Here is a 20,741-nt window from a genome sequence, read left to right as displayed (position 1 = left end):
ATGGCTCCATCTCTTTAAGATACTCTGTAATTTTGATGCGTGCTGTATTTTCTTCCAGTGACTAAGTTTAAAAGGCTTGGGTTCTGTTCAGCAAATCGGCCATACTGCCACTGTACCCCTTTCCCTTCAGTGCGGTTTAGCGAGCAGCTCGGTCATTAGACTTTCATTGTCTGCCCAGTCAATACCCATCTTCACTGTTTGAAAGGTGTTCCAGCAGTGGGAGAATCTTCATGAACCTGAAGATTATTTCTTGTGAATTTGAATGCAAATGTACTGTCATTCATAGTGTTTATATGAAAAACTACCAGGAATCTTCACTTTTGCTACCTTGATATAGCATTGGGCTATTGTGTTAACAACATTGAAATACATCAATTTATTAAAAAATACTTTTATAAGAAATGTTTTATAGTGCTTTCTGACCTCCAGAAGACTGCAAATGTTACATATTTGGGGGGGGGGGAGTGTACTATTTTTATTTAAATTTTTTTGTTTGTTTATACACTTTTAAAAGCTATACTTCATTTACAGATTACAGGTACTTGTAGACCGGTGGGGATAAGGATAGAGCCCACCCTGAACACACACTCCCCATCTAGAAGCACCTGGCTCTGTTCCCCACGTTGGAACAGTGCATTCTGTAGTCTCTCTTACACCCAATAGGGACGTTATTTGTTAAACCCAAGAATCCCGTCTGCTCTGCAGAGAGATCGTGCACCCTTCTCCATTGTATGTTCCTCTTGAATTTGCATGTACTTTTACTCTCATGTATTCCTGATGAACTTCAGGTCCATGGACCAGCTCTTCAACAGTCAAAGCATAACCACACATGCTCCCAGGCAGCAGTGCCAGCCCCAGCTTCTAGGGTATGGCGGCAAAGCTGGGAAGGGAGAATTTGCCCTCTTGTCTCTGCCAGGAGTGCAGGGGAGACACCTGTGGGGGAATGGCCCCCACTATCCCTGAACACACACTGCCCGTCTAGAAGCACCAAGCGAGCAGGAGCCTGGGTGACTGTGCTCCTAGTTTCTTGTAAACCTATTCTGCTCTGCACCTCTAACCTAACCCCCCATCATTTTGTACCTAGTCCCTCCACAAACTCAAAAACTTCACAAGTGGTGGCTAGGGCTCCCTGGTGGCCCAGTGGTTAAGACAGCTTCCACTGCAGCGGGTGCAGGATCAGTCCCTGGTTGGGGAGCTAAGATCCTCATGCTGCGTGATGCAGCCAAAAAAAATAATGATGATGGCCGTTTATGATCTGTCAATGCCTGTTCACTCTCTGCTAACTAGGAATGATCTACAACTCATTTGTTCTCAAGGACAGAAACCAAAGGGGAGCTTTCCCCCAAGTCTAAATAGGTTTTTAATAGACTACCAACTGCAATCTGGTAAAGCAACAAGTCTTACCTGTAGAAAGGATGCCAAATACACTGAGGGACAATGGTCTTTACTCTCCCATTATCTGTTCCCGAAGTTCTCATCACCCAGATCTCAGTGTGCAGAAGTCTGTGCTAATAAAGATGAATGCTCCATGCTATGCATTGCAAGAAGTAGATTAGAGGCAGGCAGCTACTTCCTTACGGATTCTGAACCCAGAGAACTGTTGAGCCCTCTCAAGCTTGTCTCTGATAGTTTCCCTGAAAGAAAGATCCTGCCAAAGAGGATTATACTTTGTTCCTACAGTGGAAAGTGTGAATAGTTTCTGTCTTGTCAAGGCCAAGGGAAAAGCTAAGGTTAAACAAGTGTGTGTGTAATCACTCAGTCATGTCCAACTCTGCGACCCCATGGACTACAGCCAGCTAGGCTCCTCTGTCAGTGGGGATTCTCCAGGAAAGCATACTGGAGTGGGTTGCCATGCCCTCTTCCAGGGGATCTTCCCAACCCAGGGATCGAACCCAGGTCTCCTGCATTGCAAGCGGACTTTACCAGCTGAGCAACCAGGGAAGCCCAAGGTTAAGCAAGGCCTGCTCTCAGTTCCAGCTCAGGAATGCATTCATTTCCACTTTGCTGTACAGTAGAAACTAACACAACGTTGGAAAGCAACTCTACTCCAGGAAAAAAAAAATTTTTAATAAAAATAGGCCCCAAAATATCTGGCCTCAGCTAAAATATGGATTTGAATTTGCTTTTTGAAAAAATAGAAATATTTGTAATTCTACCACACTGTTTATGTCAATAAATAATAACTGTGATAAAATATTTCCTTCAAGGAGTAAAACTAATAGGTCAACAGCAGAGAAAAATTGTTAAATACTGAAGAATAATGACCTAAAATACATTAAAGCTTGAGCTGAACATGCTTCTTAAGTAATGTCCAATATCAAATGTTTTATTTAATTGCCCATTGTTTGATAAATATTAAGTTAATATAAAATATTAAAACCAGTGACCAGTAAGATAAAACAACATGTATTATTTTAAAATGTATTATAAATATTATAACCCAGGTTGTATGTATATGCTTTAAAAGGTTTGAGAAAAAACAAAAAACATGACCTTTAAAATTATGTAAATACATTATGAATATTTATTATTTTAAAATTTGAACACAGCAATAAAATTTATGATCCTACAAGATCATTCAAGAAAAAATCGGGAAAAAAAAAAATCGGGCAGTTGACCTCAGTCAACTGGGGGAGGTTCTTCTTCCCCTGTGTTTCTCCTTTCCTGTCACACAGAGCATCCTACTGGTGACACTTCTGTCACCAAATGAGTGGGGGTTTTCTCCAAACCAAGCAGTTCTCCACAACACAGGCTGGTGGGTCTACAACTCAGTTCTGACACTGTCTGCCTGGAGATGGCATAAATCCCACAGGTTAAGGGCTCAGTGCCACTAAACTGCCCCCCACTTCAGATGCCAGTCACTAGTAGTAGGGCCCCAGGTTACCCACAATCTCTGTCTGACTTGGCTACAAATTAGAGGTTCCCACAACTCCCTCCTTGAGTTTGATTTGCTACAGTGACACACAGAGAAACACTTCATTTACCAGTTTATTAAAGGATATGATTTAGAAAGTACAAATGAACAACCACATGAAGGGAAATGCAAGGTGAGGTCTGAGAGTATCCAGGGCACGGGGGAGCTTCTGCCCCTCTGGAGCCGGGGTGCGTCACCCTCTTGGTATGTGGATGTGTTCAGCCACCTGGAAGATCTCCAAACCCCATACCATTGGGATTTTATGGAGGCTTCTTCACTTGGGGATGAGTAAGTATTAACTCCATTTCCAGCCCCTCTTACCTCTCAAGTAGGGATGATGGGAAAAGATTCCAACCTTCTAATCATGGTTTGGGGCTTCCCAGGTGGCTCAGTGGTAAAGAATCTACCTGCCAACGCAGGACACACAGGAGACGGGTTTGATCCCTGGGTCAGGAAGATCCCCTGGAGAAGGAAATGGCCACCCACTCCAGCATCCTTGCCTGGGATATCCTATGGACAGAGGAGCCTGACGGGCTACAATCCATAAGGGTCACCAAGAGTCAGACCCAACTGAGCAACTAAGCGTGCAAGCAGTCATGGCTTGGTCTTTCTGGAGACCAGGAGCCATAAGGTGCCCACCCAGAGTGGCCTCAACAGAACAAAAGCTGCTCCTGGTGCTCTTATCACTCAGGAGTTTACAAGGGTTCTAGGAGCTCTGTTCTTAGAATCAGGGCCAGGGACCAACACATATTATTTCGTATTATCTCACAACTTCCAATTTTTTGACCTACATACTCATCACAGCTTGAAGCCAGAGTCACTCTCCATGTTACAACGGGAAACCGTCCTTACTGTTTCCAAAAGCCAATCCTCCTGTATCACTAGGTCCCACCCTCTCATCTCTCAAGGCCTTGTCCCAACTTTATTCCTTGTCCCCTTTGAAACATTAGTTTCCTTTTCTCCACTGGATCATTCCTATCAGCATAAAACATGTTCTACGCTTTCTCAACTAAAACCAGCAATCCAAGATAAAGTCTTCCTTCCCTCCCTCATCCCTAGCAGGGCAACTTTTCCTGATTTCTCTCTACAGCAAAAGTTCATGCACCTTCAAGTCCCATTCACTCGTAAATAATATTTTGGTTTACATACATATATATTTCAGCCTGAAAAATAATGAGATGAACACCTCCCTGTACCCACCACCCAGCTTAAAAAAATAGAACATGAGCAGGAAGCTGCATCTCCCTCCACAGTCACTTCCTGGTCCCTCCACTGAGGGGATGAATTCTATCCTGAATTGTGTGTTAAACATTCCTGTTTTTAACAGTTTTTCATACCCACTTATGCATCCCTAGACAGTATATTGTTTGGTATTACCTATTTCAAGACTTTTTATAAATGGAATCACTTTGTATATGTTCTCCCGTGATTTTAAAAAATTTTGTATATTTCTTGAATTAGTGCATATTTATGTGTGCAGTTACAGTTCACTTTCACTTCTGTGTACCTAGAGCACAGTTTTATATATATTTATTATATTTATTATATATTCTACTTTTAATGGACATTTGGGCTGTTTACCGAAACAGCCCTAATGCTCTTGTGAATGTTGTTTAGGACATATCTTCTGCTCGGATAGAAAGGTCCCTCTAGGGGTGGAACTTTGAGGCTGGAGGGAACATGGGGGAGGGTTTCCACTTATCTGGGAGAGGAACTGCAGAGTTGGAGGGAATGTGCACATTCAACTTTATTAATTTTTAGGCGAAAAAAAATATACTCTTCTTACTGCACTTTCATTAAATAAAATCTTATTCGGCCCTCTCTTCATCTACTAGTCAAACAGAGCTCCACAGGCTAGTTATTGTCTTGTAATATCATATAATGAAATTTCAGAGCCTGGGCTTGGAAAGTATTTTTTTCATTATTCAAAGGTAAGAGCTATGCTCAGCTCCCACACAATCCCTAGGAAGACAGCACTCAGCATCACAAAAGTCATTCAAAGGATCTGCTTGATTGGTTGAGAACCTTCAACAGAATGTGTCTTGCAGCTCAAAGCAGCAGAGTCCAGATAGACTTCTACAACTAGAAACTGTTGCCACATCCTGTGACAATAACCACTATGTGAAAATAACCTCCAAAGAAACCTATATTTGGTTGCTTGTCTTACTTAATTCACTGACAGTTATAATGTTGTAAGTGAGATCCCAGTATTCCTAAAAGTTACAGATACTTGAAAAAAAAAATTCTCTTACAGATAGGAAGAGGATCATGGCACCTTTTTCCTATGAGCATGAGGGAAAAATGGAAACCCCTGCTAGATGTATTATTTAACAAATCATCTGAAAGTCCTTGTATCATCTTGTCAACACTGGGCACCAAAATTGTTTTTCAACGCTCTGCACTCCCACAAGCAGAAGACTTTCATTCATTCCACTTACTCCACACCCTTGCCAAGATTTCATGTTGACTAACTCTTCAATGTTTGCCAGTCTGGTAGGCATAAAGTGGCATCTAGCTATGCTTTTAATTTGCATTTTCCTGACTATTAATAAGATAAGAATCTATGTCTCTGGGACTTTTTTTTTTTTTTCCTGTGACGGTTCTGTCCTATCTTTAGCCTATTTTAAAAAAATATTTATTTTGGCTGTGCTGGGTCTTCGTTGCTGCTCGAGCTTTGCCCTAGTTGCAGCAAGTGAAGGCCACTCTCTAGTTGGAGCACACAACCTCCTCCTTGCGGTGGCTTTCTTGTTGCGGAGCACAGGCTTCATGATGTCTGGGCTCAGCAGCTGCAGCTCCTGGGCTCTCGAGCACAGGCTCAGTAGTTGTGGTGTGTGGCTTCAGCTGCTCCACAGCATGGGGGATCTTCCCAGCCCAGGGATCGAACCTGTGTTACCTGCATTGGCAGGCGGATTCTTTACCACTGAGCCACCGTGGAAGCCCCTAGCCTATTTTTCTATTAGGTTATGTGTCTTTTTCTTACTGATTTGTAGCAAATATTTACATATTCTAATTACTAGTCTTTGACAATTCTATGTGCTACAAATATTTTCTACCAGTTTGAGATTTGTCTTTTCACTATCTTCAGGGTAAAACAAGTTTGTTTTAAAGTATATTATTGACTACACAATAATATTCTCTGTGGTAAATATTTTTTGAATCCTAACAAATCCATCTCTCTACCTAAATTGGAAAGATATTCTCGTACATTTTCTTCAAAATATTTTAATGTTTCCTTTTTTAAGACTTTAATCCAACCAGAACTGATTTGGGTGTGTGTGAGTTATCTTTTTTTTTCTGTAAAGATAACTATTTGCCCTAACACAATATGCTGAATAGGCTATCCTTTACCCACAGAGCTAAAAGTTCCATCTCCATTAATCAGGTTTCCATTAGTCAGGTTTCTGGGCTCTCTAGTTCCACTGGTTTATTTACTAGCTGCACTAATGATACACTGTCTTAATTACTAACGCTCTATAATAAGCCTCAATATGTGGTAAAGCAAGTTTTCCCATATTCTTCTGGAAGTTATTGGTTATTCTTGGCCCTTTACTCTTCTGTGTATAATTTGGAATCAACTTCTCAAGTTACATACCCATGTACAAATCCTATTGGAATGCATTGAATTTATTTATCAATTTGTAAAGAATCAATATCTTTATGATATTGAGTCTTTACCAAAGAACATGATCTATCACTCCATGGATACTGATCTTTAGTGTCTCTCGATAAAGTTTCATAATTTTCTCCATAAAGGGGTTTCTTGTATTAAATATTTTGTTAGCTATATCCCTAGGTTCCTTGTATTTTTCCCTGCCAGTGTGATATCTTTTATTTCCTAATTATATTTTCTGACTCATTTTTCACCATATGTAAAAAATACAGTTCACTCTTTTCCATTTAAAAAAAAAATGGTAGATTTTATTTTTTAAACAGATTCGAATTTACTGAAAAACTGATCAGAATAAAGAGTTCCCATATATTCTTCCTCTCACATGCTCACTTTCCCCTACTATTAATATATTAGTGCGGCACATTTGTGAACTGACAAACTGATCAATACATTATTATTAACTAAAGTCCATTACATTAGGGTTCACTCTTGTACTGTTATACAGCACTGTTGCTGTTTAGTTGCCAGTCACGTCCGACTCTTTGCAACCTCATGGACTGCAGCACCCCAGGCCTCCCTATCCCTCACCTCTCCCGGAGTTTGCCCAAGTTCATGTCCGTTGCATCGGTAATGCTGTCCTGCCATCTCATCTGACACGCTCTTCTTCTACCCTCCATCTTTCCCAGCATAAGGGACTTTTCCAATGAGCTGTCTGTTCGCATCAGATGACCAAAATACTGGAGTTTCAGCTTCAGCATCAGTCCTTCCAGTGAATACTCAGGGTTGATTTCCTTTAGGATTGCCTGGTTTGATCTCCTTGCTGTACACATAGATGACAAAAATCTCTTTCTTTATCCCTGTTATAATCCTTGTTCTGAAGTCTACTTTGGTATTAATATAACCACACTTTCTTATGATGAGTGTTTTTTATCTTTTCCATCCTTTTATTTTCAATCTGTGTGTCATTACGTTTAAAGTGTTTTTTTTTTCTTTTTTACATACAGCATATAATCAAATCTTACATTTTTTATCTCAATGTGACAATTTCTTAGACTGGAGTTTTTAGACATTCACAGGGAATGCAAATATTAATATAATTTCGTCTAAATCTACCACTTAGCTATTTTTTAACCACTTGTCCTGTGGTATTTTTGTTTGTTTGGTTGGTTTATTTATTCCTTTTTCCTGACTTTTTTGAAGATTTATATAGAATATTTTAGAGTTTATATAGAATATTTATATATTTATATAGGCTCTTGCCTGCATAACCCCATGAACAGAGGAGCCTGGATGGCTGCAGTCCACGGGGTCACTAAGAGTTGAACACGACTGAGCGACTCTCATTTTTCACTTTCATGCATTGGAGAAGGAAATGGCAACCCACTCCAGTGTTCTTGCCTGGAAAATCCCAGTGACGGGGGAGCCTGGTGGGCTTCCGTCTATGAGGTTGCACAGAGTCAGACACGACTAAAGCGACTTAGCATGATAGAATATTTATATAGAATATTTTATTATTAATCTACTTTGTCTGCTTTATTAGCAGTCTGTCTTTGGATTTTTTTAAGATTATTTCCCTAGGGTAGTTTTAGGCTCATATGTCTTTGAGTTTGTTTTGCTTCTAGTGATTGCTCATGGTTTACAACTCACATCATTAATTATATCTACATTCAAATAACATACCACTTCGCATATATTGTTAGAAACTTAAAAGAGGATACTCCAATTACTTCTCTCCCATTCTCTCTGTTAGTTTTTATACCTTTTAGATTCGTATCTGTTTTAAACCACGCAGTACTTTGCTTTTGCTTTAAAATGGTTATCTTTTAAAGAAACTGTTAAATGACATGGGGTCTTCGTAACCCCATGGACTATAGCCCATCAGGCTCCTCTGTTCATGGAATTTTCCAGGCAAGAATACTGGAGTGGGTAGCCATTCTCTTCTAGTGGATTTTCCTAACCCACGGATCAAGCCCAGGTCTCCTGCATTGCAGGGGAATTCGTCACCATCTGAGCGGCTCAGGGAGACATTAAATGACAAAAAATGTTTTTAAACGTATCCACATAGTTACCATTTCCAGGGTTATCTGTGTAGACCCAAGTTTTCATCTGGCATCATTTTCCTTTCACATGAAGAATTCCTTTCATGTTTCTTGTGATACAGTGGTTTTCTTTAATTTTCAAAATCTTGAAAAATTTTAGCCATTATGTCTTCAACTACTTTTTCCTGCAGTCATTCCCTTTGACTCCCCATCCTTTCTTCTCTCCTCTGAAACTCCAGTTATACATATGTTAATGGTTTGGTGTTGTCACTGGGTCAGATGCTCTGATCAGTTTCCTGGTCTTTTTCTCTGTGTGCTTGTATGCGAATAGTTCTATTACTATTTGTTGATGTTGATTGATATTTTCTTCTGCCATGCTTAATCTGGTATAAATCCCAATAAGTTCATTTAGTATATTATATTTTTAAATCTCTGGAGATATTCCACCTCTCCTCATTCTGTTCATGTTTTCCTTAAAAATCCTTGAACATATTTATTTAATTATATTAAAGTCCTTATTTGCTAATTCTATAATATCTTTCATTTATGGTTGGTTTGTTTTTTAAATTCTGTCTGTTTTTATTGACTGGTTTTTCTTCTGGTTATGGGTCACATTTTCCTGCTTCTGGCAAACAATATTTTTTGATTGAATGCTGTATATTTCAATGTTATACTCCTGAGGGTCTGTATTTTAAAGGATGTTGAGCGCTTTTTTTTTTTTTTTCTGGCTGCCAATTAAATAGTTTGCATATCAGTTTGATATTTTCAAGGCTTGTTTGTAAGCATTTATGGCAGGTGCACAATAGCCCATGCTTTTGGGGTGATTCAGCCATCCTATTAAGTGTGACCCTTCAGGTCTCACTGTGGAATACCCCGGATGATTAACAAAACCTTTCTAGTCTGACTGGGCATTCTTGTGTTTTTCCTGATCTTAGACAAAATGCTTTCAGCTTTTTACCATTAAATACGATTTTTTTGTTCAGTCCCCTCAGTCATGTCCGATTCTTTGTGACCCCATAAAATGTAGTATGCCAGGCTTCCCTGTCCTTCACCATCTCCCAGAGTTTGCTCAAACTTGTGTCCATTGAGTCGATGATGCTATCCAATTATCTCATCATCTGTCGCCCCTTTCTGCTTCTGCCCTCAACCTTTCCCAGCATCAGGGTCTTTTATGCCCTTTATTATACTTTGTTTGATATGTTCTCTCTCTACCCACTTCGTGGAAAGTTTTTATAATGAATGGATGTTAAATTTTATCACAAGGTTTTTCTGCTTATATTGTGGTAATCATACAATTTTTGTTCTTAAATTTATTAATGTGATGTATCACACTAATTGATTTGCAGATACCAAACCATCTTTGCAGCCCTGGGATAAATCCCACTTGATCATGGTATATGATCTTTTTCATGTACTGTTGAATTTGATTTGCTAATATTTTCTTGATGATTTTTGCCTCTATGTTCATCAGTGATATTGGCCTGTAATTTTCTTTTTCTGTGATATCTTTGTCTATTTTTGGTATCAGGGTGATGCTGGCCTCATAGAATGAGCTCAGAAACATTCTTTTCTCTACAGGTTTTTTTTTTTTTAATAGCTAGAAGGAATGGGTGTTAATGTTTCTCTAAATGGTGGTAAATATTTGGTTCTAGTCTTTTTTATTTAGGGGGAATTTTTTTTCAATCAATTTTATTACCAGTAATTGGTTTGTTCATATTATCTATTTCTTCCTCTAGTAGTCTGCTGTTTCACTATAACTTGTCTGGGTATAGATGACTTTTTATTTACTCTGTTGAGAGTCTTCTGGCTTCCAGCATCTGAAAAGCAATGCTTTCAACAGCTTTGGAAAATTCTCGGCCATAATCCTTTTGAATATTTCTTCTCATCTATTCTAATATTGCTTTCTAGAATTCCAACTGGACTTTTATTACACCGTCCCCATGCTCCGTATCTCCTAACTTCTCTTTCATGTATTCCCACTTCCTAGTGTTTCTGTTCTGCATCCTGAGCGGCATATGTAGTACTAGTATACGTGTGTCTGCCGCTGCTGCTGCTGCTGCTGCTAAGTCGCTTCAGTCGTGTCCGACTCTGTGCGACCCCATAGACGGCAGGCCATCAGGCTCCCCCATTCCTGGGATTCTCGAGGCAAGAACACTGGAGTGGGCTGCCATTTCCTTCTCCAATAGGTGTATCTACTTTCTAGTTTTTCTGTCTCTATCCTTAGCTTTGTCAGTCTGTTACTCTATCTAACCACTGAGTTTATTTCAGTTATATGTTCGTAGCATGGATTTCTATTTAAATCTTTTCCAAATCCTCTTAGTCATTAAATAATCTTTTGCTCCCTGCTTATACTTTCAAGCTTAATTTTCTTTAAACATACTTTTTAAATTCCCTGTCTAATAAATCCAGTGTCTAAATCTTTATGTGCTTACTGCTGCTAACTTCTCTTTTTCATGCTCATGCATAGAGTGCCTTGCTTCTTTGTGTGCTTCATAATTCTATTTTAAGGTGAGTTCATGTCCCCTGGAACTTTAGCGATAGACATTCCCTCAGGCCCGTGCTGAAGCTGTGTTGCTCCCAAGAGGATTTACATGAGCCTCTGCCAGCTGCATATGGGAGCCATCCATTCAGGATCACTGTAACTGAATTCTTCTCTTGATTTTTTGTATCACACTGCTTGCTGCATTCGACACACATATATCTAGAAATATTAAGGCTCAGGAAGCAGAGGTAGGGGCTGGAAAGGAAGAAGTAGACAAAAATTAAGGGCTGCTGTTTTAAAATATTTTATTACAATTGGAAAAAATTTAGATCTTTATATATAGTTGATAAAGGACCTAAGAGATGAGAGGATTCACAGATCATGGTCCAGCCTCTTTTTCCCCAGAGTATATAGTGATCCTGCAGTCACGAAGTTCTTCTGTAAAATTATCTATCTCTGCAGATCATTTTATTCTGCCACACTGGGATAGACAATACCACTCTCAGCAGCAAATGGAAGATCCAGTTCTCACCTTCGAGTACAGTTGCTTTCTCAGGAGAAAGAAATAAGGCGAGCGTCTGCTTTTCCTTTGTTTCCAGCTGCTGTTTAACCCACATATGTTGCCATTTCTGTCCTCCTGTAACACAGAACTGACAGCACATCTCACTCAAGAGGCAACAGTGAGAATCACTGAGGTTAATGCAGAACTGTTGGAACAGAGCCTGGCATGTAGTAAATGTCAGGGAATGCCAGCCATTGCTGTAAGTGCTATTTAACCTGGAGTAAATCTTCTGAAGACTCTTCAGAGTTCCTTGGACTGCAGGAGATCCAACCAATGCATCCTGAAGGAAATCAGTCCTGAATATTCATTGGAAGGACTGATGCTGAAGCTGAAGCTCCAATACTTTGGCCACCTGATGCAAAAAACTGACTCATTCGAAAAGACCCTGACGCTGGGAAAGATTGAAGGCAGGAGGAGAAGGGGATGACAGAGGATGAGATGGTTGGATGGCATCACCAACTCGATGGACATGAGTTTGAGCAAGCTCCAAGAGTTGGTGATGGACAGGTAAGCCTGGAATGCTGTAGTCCATGGGGTCACAAAGAGTCGGATACGACTGAGCAACTGAACTGAACTGAAATCTCCTGAAATTAGAGTATCCAAGGATTTCAAAGTAGTAATGATGGTGCCATGTATTAATTTTCAGTATAATTGCATTGCATTACATTGCATTTTGCTTTGTGTGTGATTCAGATTGCATCAAGTGAGTGTGATATACTGGTTACCTTGTGCTACTTGAAAGTCTTTGATTATAAATGTCTTTGATTAATAAAGTGGGGAGAAGACTTCTCTGGTGGTACAGTGGATAAGAATTCGCCTGCTAATGCAGGGGACAGGGGTTCAATCCCCGGTCTGGGAAGATCCCACATGCCACAAAGCAACTAAACCTGTGGGCCACAACTACTGAACCCACGTGTTTCAGCTACTGAAACTGACACGTCTAGAGCCTGTGCTCCACATCAAGAGAAACTACCGCAATGAGAAGTCCACCCATCACAACGAAAAGTAGCCCTCTCTTGCTGCAACTAGAGGAAGCCCATATGGAGCAATGAAGACCCAGCACCACCAAAAATAAAAAGTAATAAAATGAAATGAAAAAAAAAATTAAGTTGGGAGAATAAACTTGAGTAAAATACAATTTTTAAACATGAAAGAACAAACTAACAGAAGTAGCCAGGCAGATTAAACGTTTCAAAACAGGGTCCAAGGACTTCCCAGGTGGTCCCCTCCTAGTAAGGGAGCAGGCATCACCTGTGTGATTCAGCTCCTGTCTCTCTCCAGGTGTGCCAGGGTCCAGCCCCTGCAGGATCCAGGGAAACCCGAAAGAGAAACGGCGTAGGCGATTGCAATTGATTTAGAGAAAGAGAGATAGTTAAGAATGTTGTAGATAAGAAAATAGAGGGGAGAAGAAAAGAGGCTGATGTTCCTTGGTTTATACAGAAAATCAATAAAGTCTCAAGACAAGAGACTTGCACTGTCTACATGAGGCCACAGGTGCCTTCCCGGTCTCCTGAGGGAGTGAAGGCGCAGGGCACCTTCCCTTTCAGGTCTTAGAAACCCAAGCAAATAAGTAGACACGGCGGATCTCTGTACTCCAGATGGGAACTAGCCTGAAAGAGAGAGTAAGAGGAAAATGATTGACATGAGATCAAGCTGCTTTGATGAGCGAGATCCATAGCTTAATTTTTAAACGGTACTTATATACTTTTTTGTACATAGAGGGAAATGAAAGATGCAAGGTCATACAGAGTCAGCCCGACATTCCAGCAGTTTTGCCCTTATCGAAACCATGATTTTTTCTGCATACCTTTTCCACAAAAGATGTTGTGTACAGTATCTTCTGGCCTTGGAGGCCTGTGAACATTTCATGACCCTCTTTTGATAAAGGCTGCTCAACCAGAAAACTTTTTTCCCTCAAAGTGTTTTTTCTTTATATTTCTAATCTATGTTAGCCTCAGAAAATGCCAAACAGAGTTAACGTTTTTCACAGAGCAAAGGTGCAGTGAGTTACAAAAATGAACCAATTAGCTCACAAGTCTGATATGGTTAAATTCAAGGCTACACTTGTTTTTCTTGCATTCTCACTATGTTAACTAATGCACTCCCAGGTGCACAGTGGATAAGAGATATGGGAACTTAGCAACAAGCATTGGCCCAATAATGAAATCCTACATCAGCACTAGCACTACTCTAATAACTTTTAACTCTTTCAAAGGCTCTACGTTTTAGGCTTTCTGTGCCTCTCACAGTTGGGAAGCTGTAAATAATCACATGCGTAGCTGTAAGAGTCCGGATATACCTGCTGAGCAAGCTAGAATGTTAACAGAGGGGGTTTGATTTGAAATATTTCTCTCATGTCCAGGAGACTTATTAGCTATACCCCTAAGTTGATTTTCTCCAGAGAAAGGTGGTCAGGGTTAGCCCCCTGTTAATGTCAGAGTAGTTGGGGAAAGTCATGAAACAGTAAAACAGACAGATTCTGGTTTTGGGGTAGATGCTTGAGAAAGCCTAGGGAGCCCCTTGAGTTCTGAAGCCTTGCTTAACAGTTCTCTTCCACATGACCCTGTCATGGGGGGGATTTCCCGTGGCGGCTCCCAGCACGGGTGTGCACCTCGGCTCAGTGAGTGCTTCCCCCCGAGTCCCCAGCGGCCCTCGAGGCAGACATTTGTGTGGGTCAGTGACTATTCTGCATGGTCCTCTGTGACCCTGCGCCAGCTACGGGGCCAGGTGACCCCGTAAAAAGTCAGGCCTCAGCCATCAAGGGGCCTACTTGCTCGTTTCAGTCTCAGCACAGCAGCTCAGGGCGAGAGGCTGTGAGGAAACAAGGCCCTTCTGGCAGGACAAAGCCAGCACCAGGTGGGGAGAGACTCCAGATCCACAGCCTTTCAAAGCGTGTGGAACCGTGTCACCGAGAATGCACACGCCTGCTGGAGAGGACCAGGCCAACACCAGGGAAAGACAAGCTCACATGCTAAGCAGACATGCCGAAGCCGCAAATAGCTTGCGAGACATACTCAAAACTCAGAAGATGAGTTAAGTATAGTTAATTAGTTAGTTCTTAGTGAGACATGTTCAATATACAGATCAGTAGAACACGTGTGCTAAACAGCAAGGATGGATAGGAAGACCACAGACGCACATGAAGTCCCAAATACTCATTATTCACTGTGTGATGCACTGGAACTCCAAATACCACATGATAAAACACATTTTTTTTTTAAATCAAAAACTACAATATGGTCAAATGCAATCTAGGCACCAAAACTCACTAGATATTCATGATGTACGTGAGGTACTCAGTAGTCATGAGTCTTAAATTGGTCATTCCTTTTAAAATATGCCAGGTATGGTAAGACACATGGTGTTTAGGTCGCTAAGTTGTGTCTGACTCTTACTCTATGGACTGTAGCCCAACAGGTTCCTCCATCCATGGGATTTCCCAGACGAGAATACTGGAGTGGGTTGCCATTCCCTTCTCCAGGGGATCTTCCCGACCCAGGAATCAAACCTGCATGTCCTTCGTCTCCTGCATTGTAGATGATCTCCTGCATTTGCAGGCAGATGGGCTTTACCACTTAAGCCCCAGGGAAGGCCAAACATGGTGAGACATGCAGACACAGAGATGACTGTCATGAAGGAAGGCATTTTTATACTCACAAATCCCTAGAAACGGGCATGCCCGTCCACATGGGGAAGCACCAAGGGGAGTTAGGAGGCAGAACAAGCAAGAGGAAAGCGTGGGCAAGAGGCTTTATTGCAGTTTTCCTAGAAAGAAACAGGCAAGGAAGGGTAGGCAAACTGAGCAGGCAGAGGATTGGATAGTTTGAATAATTTCTGCAGGCTCTGGGCTATAGACACAGTACCTACTTTTTAACTGCCTGGCCCTGGGGTAATTGGGGGCAAAGGGATAGGGTCCCAGACTTTGGGAGCCTAGAGTCTCTGAATTGATTGTTTGCATATCAAAGACAAGATCATAGACAAGTTGTGGGTCATCTGGAGGAATTAGCTAACCCTGGAGCAGCAGTCCCTCCCCAGGTCTGCAAAGCCCAAAAATGTCAAAGCATCATAAAATACAGAAAAGAAAAAAACCATGACTGACACAATCACCCCTTGGTGACATCCCTCTGGCTCCAGCCTACCAGGCAAACTCTCCAGCAATTCCATAGGCAATGGATGAGCGCAGCTGTGGCCAGGCAAGCTCGTCCTGCGTCTCTCCTCAACAGAAGGAGCGCTGACCTCAAACATCCTCAGGCTGTCAAGCCACCTTGCCATCCTCGCTCTGGTCCTTACAACCCCTCCATCAGCGCAATGAGCTGATGCAGCAGAGAGACACATTGGGATTATCCCTGAAGCTAATGTGGCTTAAGCTTCAGGGCCCCTCACTCCCCAGACTCTTAGTGTTCCAGGTGGGAGGGAATCCAGGCTGCTGGCTTGATGACTGCATAACCATGTGGTCTTTCCACCCCATCTGTGTGTTAACCATCTCATCTTCGTTGCTTCAGACAGTGTGTTTTCTTTTCTTTCTTTTTTTAAATAATTTTATTTATAACTTTATTTTTGGCTGTGCTAAGTCTTTGTCACCGTGCAGACTTTTCTCTAGTTGCGGTGAGCAGGGTCTACTCTCTAGCTGTGATGCCAGCTTCTCATTGCGGTGGCTTCTATTGTTGCAGAACACGGGCTCCAGGATGTTCGGGCTTCAGTGGCTGCAGTTCCTGGGCTCCAGAGCACAGGCTCAATAGTTGTGGCACACGGGCTTAGCTGCTCTACAGCATGTGGAATCTTCCTGGATCATAGATCTAACCTGTGTCTCCTGCATTGGCAGGTGGATTCTTTACCACTGAGCCACCTGGGCAGCCCCAGGCTATGTGTTTTCAAATGATTTGATACACCATGTCTCAGCTTGATCTCTGAGCTCTGTTTCTTGGGCTGGGAAAGCTGGCTTAGAGGCAATCATGGGTTGAGGCTGCCTTCCCTCCCTTGGCTGCTTCACAAAAGGAAGTTTTGGGGCAAGAGATAGCCTTTAATCTGCAATCAGCCTCGACCATCAGTGTGCAGGTTGCAGCGCCTGAGGTTTACATAATAGGAAAGTCAGCATGTGTCTAGAATGAGAAAAAGAAGTTAAAGCATGTTACCGGAGTCTTGGAGATTCTGGCTGTTTAGTTTTTGCTCTGTTTCTCAGAACTCTTTAGTCAGTTTACCAGAAACACTTGCCTGGGAAAGGTCCCCGATCACCACCCACCTCCTTCCCCACCAGGACACTGGGGGCCTGACCAATGAGGGCTGTATGTTCATGTTCCTTGCTCACAGTGGGAAAAGATAGGGAGTGTTCATTCTAGTCCCAGCCCTGACGTGTGGGACAAATTCACTTCCTTCCTCCGAGGCTGAGTCCCCTCCTCTGTGAATGAAGGAGATTGCTGGCCCCACAGTCACTGTCTTCTGGTTCAGGGCAACATGCGTAGGCAGCCTCAGCGCTGTTGCTCAGCCATTAAGTCGTGCCCGACTCTTCGTGACCCCATGCACTGCAGCACGCCAGGCTTCCCTGTCCTTCACTGTCTCCCAGAGTTTGCTCAGACTCGCATCCATTGATTTGGTGATGCAATCCAACCATCCCATCCTCTCCCATTCCCTTCTCCTCCTGCCCTCAATCTGTCCCAGCATCAGGGTCTTTTCCAATAAGCTGGATCTTCGTAGGCCAAACTACTGGAGCTTCAACATCAGTCCTTCCAATGAATATTCAGGGTTGATTCCCTTCAGGATTGACTAGTTTGATCTCCTTGTTGTCCAAGGGACTCTTAAGAGTCTTCTCCAGCACCACAGTTCAAAAGCATCAATTCTTCATCTCTCAGCCTTCTTTATGGTCCAACTCTCACAACCATACATGACTCCTGGAAAAACCACAGCTTTGACCATATGGACTTCTGTCAGCAAAGTGATGTCTCTGCTTTTTAATATGCTGTCTAGGTTTTGTCACAGTTTTTCTTCCAAGGAGCAAAGCATCTTTTAATTTCATGGCTGCAGTCACCATCTGCAGTGATTTTGGAGCCCAAGAAAATAAAGTCTGTCACTGTTTCCAATTTTTCCCCGTCTATTTGCCGTGAAATGATTGGACCAGACACACAATCTTAGTTTTTTTAATGTTGAGCTTTAAGCCAACTTTTTCATTCTCCTCAGAAGACTCTACCATTAGAGTGTATCATCTAAATATCTGAGGTTGCTGATATTTTTCCTGGAAATCTAAATTCCAGCCTGGCATTTCACATGGTGTACTCTGGATGGCAGTTAAATAAGCAAGGTAACAATATACAGCCTTGAGAACCCCTTTTCCAATTTTGAACCAGTCTGTTGTTCCATGTCTGGTTCTAACTGTTGCTTCTTGTCCTGCATACAGGTTTCTCAGGAGACAGGTAAGGTGGTCTGATACTCCACCTCTTTAAGAATTTTCCATAGTTTGTTAAGCTTCAACATAGGCTCAGGAAAAGGCCAGCCTGACCCAGGAGGTGGGCCTGGAGAGAAAAGAGGTGAGCCAATGACCCACTGAGGCCTCCCCCACAACTCCCATGCCTCCAAGGTGCTCCCCAAGTTGCAGGCCAAAGAATCTCCTGGGAAGCTTAAAACACAGATTCCCTAGGTGATTACCTGGGCATCACCTCCCAGTTGTCTAAGTCAACAGACTGATGGAGCCCATTATAATATCTTTCAGAGTAGTTTCACTGCCCTGAAAACCCTCTGTGGTTTGCCTAGTCATCCCTTCCTCCCTCTTCCCAACCAAGCTCCTGACAACCATTGATCTTTTTACTGTGTCTATAGTTTCGTCTTTTCCATGATGTCATATAATTGTCAAAATCCATAGGATGAACACAAGAGTAAACCCTAACGTGAGCCATGGCAAGTGGTAAACTTTCAATTAATAATGTATTCTTGGGCTTCCCTGGTGGCTCAGTGGTAAAGAATTTGCCTGTTAGTGCAGGAGAAACCAGTTTGATCCCTGGACCAAGAAGTTCCCACAGGCCAAGGAGCAACTAAGCCTGTGTGCCACAACTACTGAGCCCGAGCTCTAGAGCCCTGGGGCCACAACTTCCGGGCACACGGGCCACAACCACTGAAGCCCACCGGCTAGAGCCTGTGCTCCACAAGAGAAACCCCTGCAATGATCAGCCCACACGTCACAGCTAGAGAGCAGCCCCCGCTCACCACAGCTAGAGAAAAGCCTGCATGGTAACAAGACCCAGAATAACCAAAAAGTTAAAATAATTTTTTAAATTTAATTAATTTAAAACAGACCAGAGACCTACACATATGAGCTAAAATTATAAAGTTCATAGAAGAAAACACTTGCTTTGGCAATGATTTCTTGGGTATGACAACAAAAGCACAAGCAAGAAAAGAAAGAAATAAATTGGACTACACCAAAATTTTAGACTTCTGTGCATCAAAGAACACAAATCAATAGAGTGGAAAGGCGACCTGCAGAATGGGAGAAAATAGTCTCAAATTTTATATATATAGATGTAAGATATAGTAAAAGCATATAGTAATATATATGTGTATGTATGCATATATATATAGTAAAAGAACTCCTATAATTGAAGGAAAAAAAACTTAATTAAAAAATGGGCAAAGAGCTAGAATAGACTTTTTTCCAAAAAAAGATTAAAAGATATGCAAATAAACAATAAACACATGAAAAGATGTGCAACATCACCAATCATGAGGGAAATGGAAACCAAAAGCATACTAAAATTCTCCCTTACACCCATTAGGATAGCTACAGTCAAAGAAAACAAACAGGAAAACAGAAAATATTACCGAACAAGGGCTTGCTGCCCCTCGTACACTGAAGCCAACACTACAATACCAACTTTTGAGAAAAGAACAAGTTTTGTTGCAAGACTGACTGGCAAGGAAGCAAGAAGCAAGGCTCAAATCTGTCTCTCTAATCCAAGGTTGGGGCAGAAGATAAGGGGTTGGGGCAGAAGCTGATTGATCAGTCTCTAACCAGTCTGTATATATGTTAAGCAGAATACTCGGGCTGCTCAGAGGCTGGGTTTTCCTTATTGAAGGAATTCTAGTCTGTGGCTCTGGTTAGACAACAGTTCTAAATAGAACAGTTCTATTCTCTGAATTCCATAGATTGAAGATTCTTGCTTCTGGGGTCATCCTAGAAACATGGGTCCCCTCTTGCTTATGGACAGTGCTGTATCTGTAAGATAACTACAGGTTTGATTAGTCAACAATGTGCCTGAAGGAATCAGAACCAGTTTAACCTAATCCACGCTTTACGTACTCTTTCACTAACGAGTGGTGAGGAATTCAAGAAACTGGAACACTGATGCTCCAATTCTTGGTGGGAAGGTAAAACAATTCAGCCACTATAGAAAACAGTATGGTTATTCCTCAAAAACTTAAACATGGAATATGATTCAGCAATTCCACTCCCAGATATGTACCCAATAAATTGAAAGCAGGGTCTTAAAGAGGTATTTGTACACCCATGTTCATAGCAGCATTATTCACCATAGCCAAAGGTGGAAGAAACCCAAGTGTCCTTGACAGATAAGCAAAATGTGGTATGTATATATCATTGTAATATTATTCAGTTTTAGAAAAGAAGGAAATTCTGATATATGCTACAACATGGAACCTAAAGGACTTTATGCTAAGTGAAATAAGGCAAGCACAAAAAGACAAATACTGTGTGATTCCTTTTTTAGAACATACCTAGAATATTCTAAATATGATACCTGGTCAAATGCATAGACACAGAAAGTAGAACCATAGTTGCAAGAGTTTGGGAGGGAGTGTGTAACTGAACTGAACTTTGATCTGCTCGCTTACCATGCAGCAGTCAATTTACTGACACCAGGTTGTGGTGAAGGACAGTATAGTGTATATTGCAGGTACCAAGCAAGAAGGAACAGTTTATGCCCCAAAGATCTGAACCTCCCGATGGCTTTCAGGGAAGAGTATTTAAGGCAGCGCTTGTGGTGAGGGCTGCAGGGTGCATGACTTTCTTTGATTGATTGGTGTTGAGGTAACAGGATGATGTTTCAGGAATCTTAATCATCAGCCTTCTGGTTCCAACCAGTCTGAGATCTAGCACTAATGCTCAGCATGCTCCTGCTGGGTAGGGTCTT

This window comes from Capra hircus, chromosome 16 (assembly GCF_001704415.2).
Source record: "Capra hircus breed San Clemente chromosome 16, ASM170441v1, whole genome shotgun sequence".
NCBI classification, from domain to species: Eukaryota; Metazoa; Chordata; class Mammalia; order Artiodactyla; family Bovidae; genus Capra; species Capra hircus.
Note: the sequence above shows the minus strand (reverse complement) of the source record.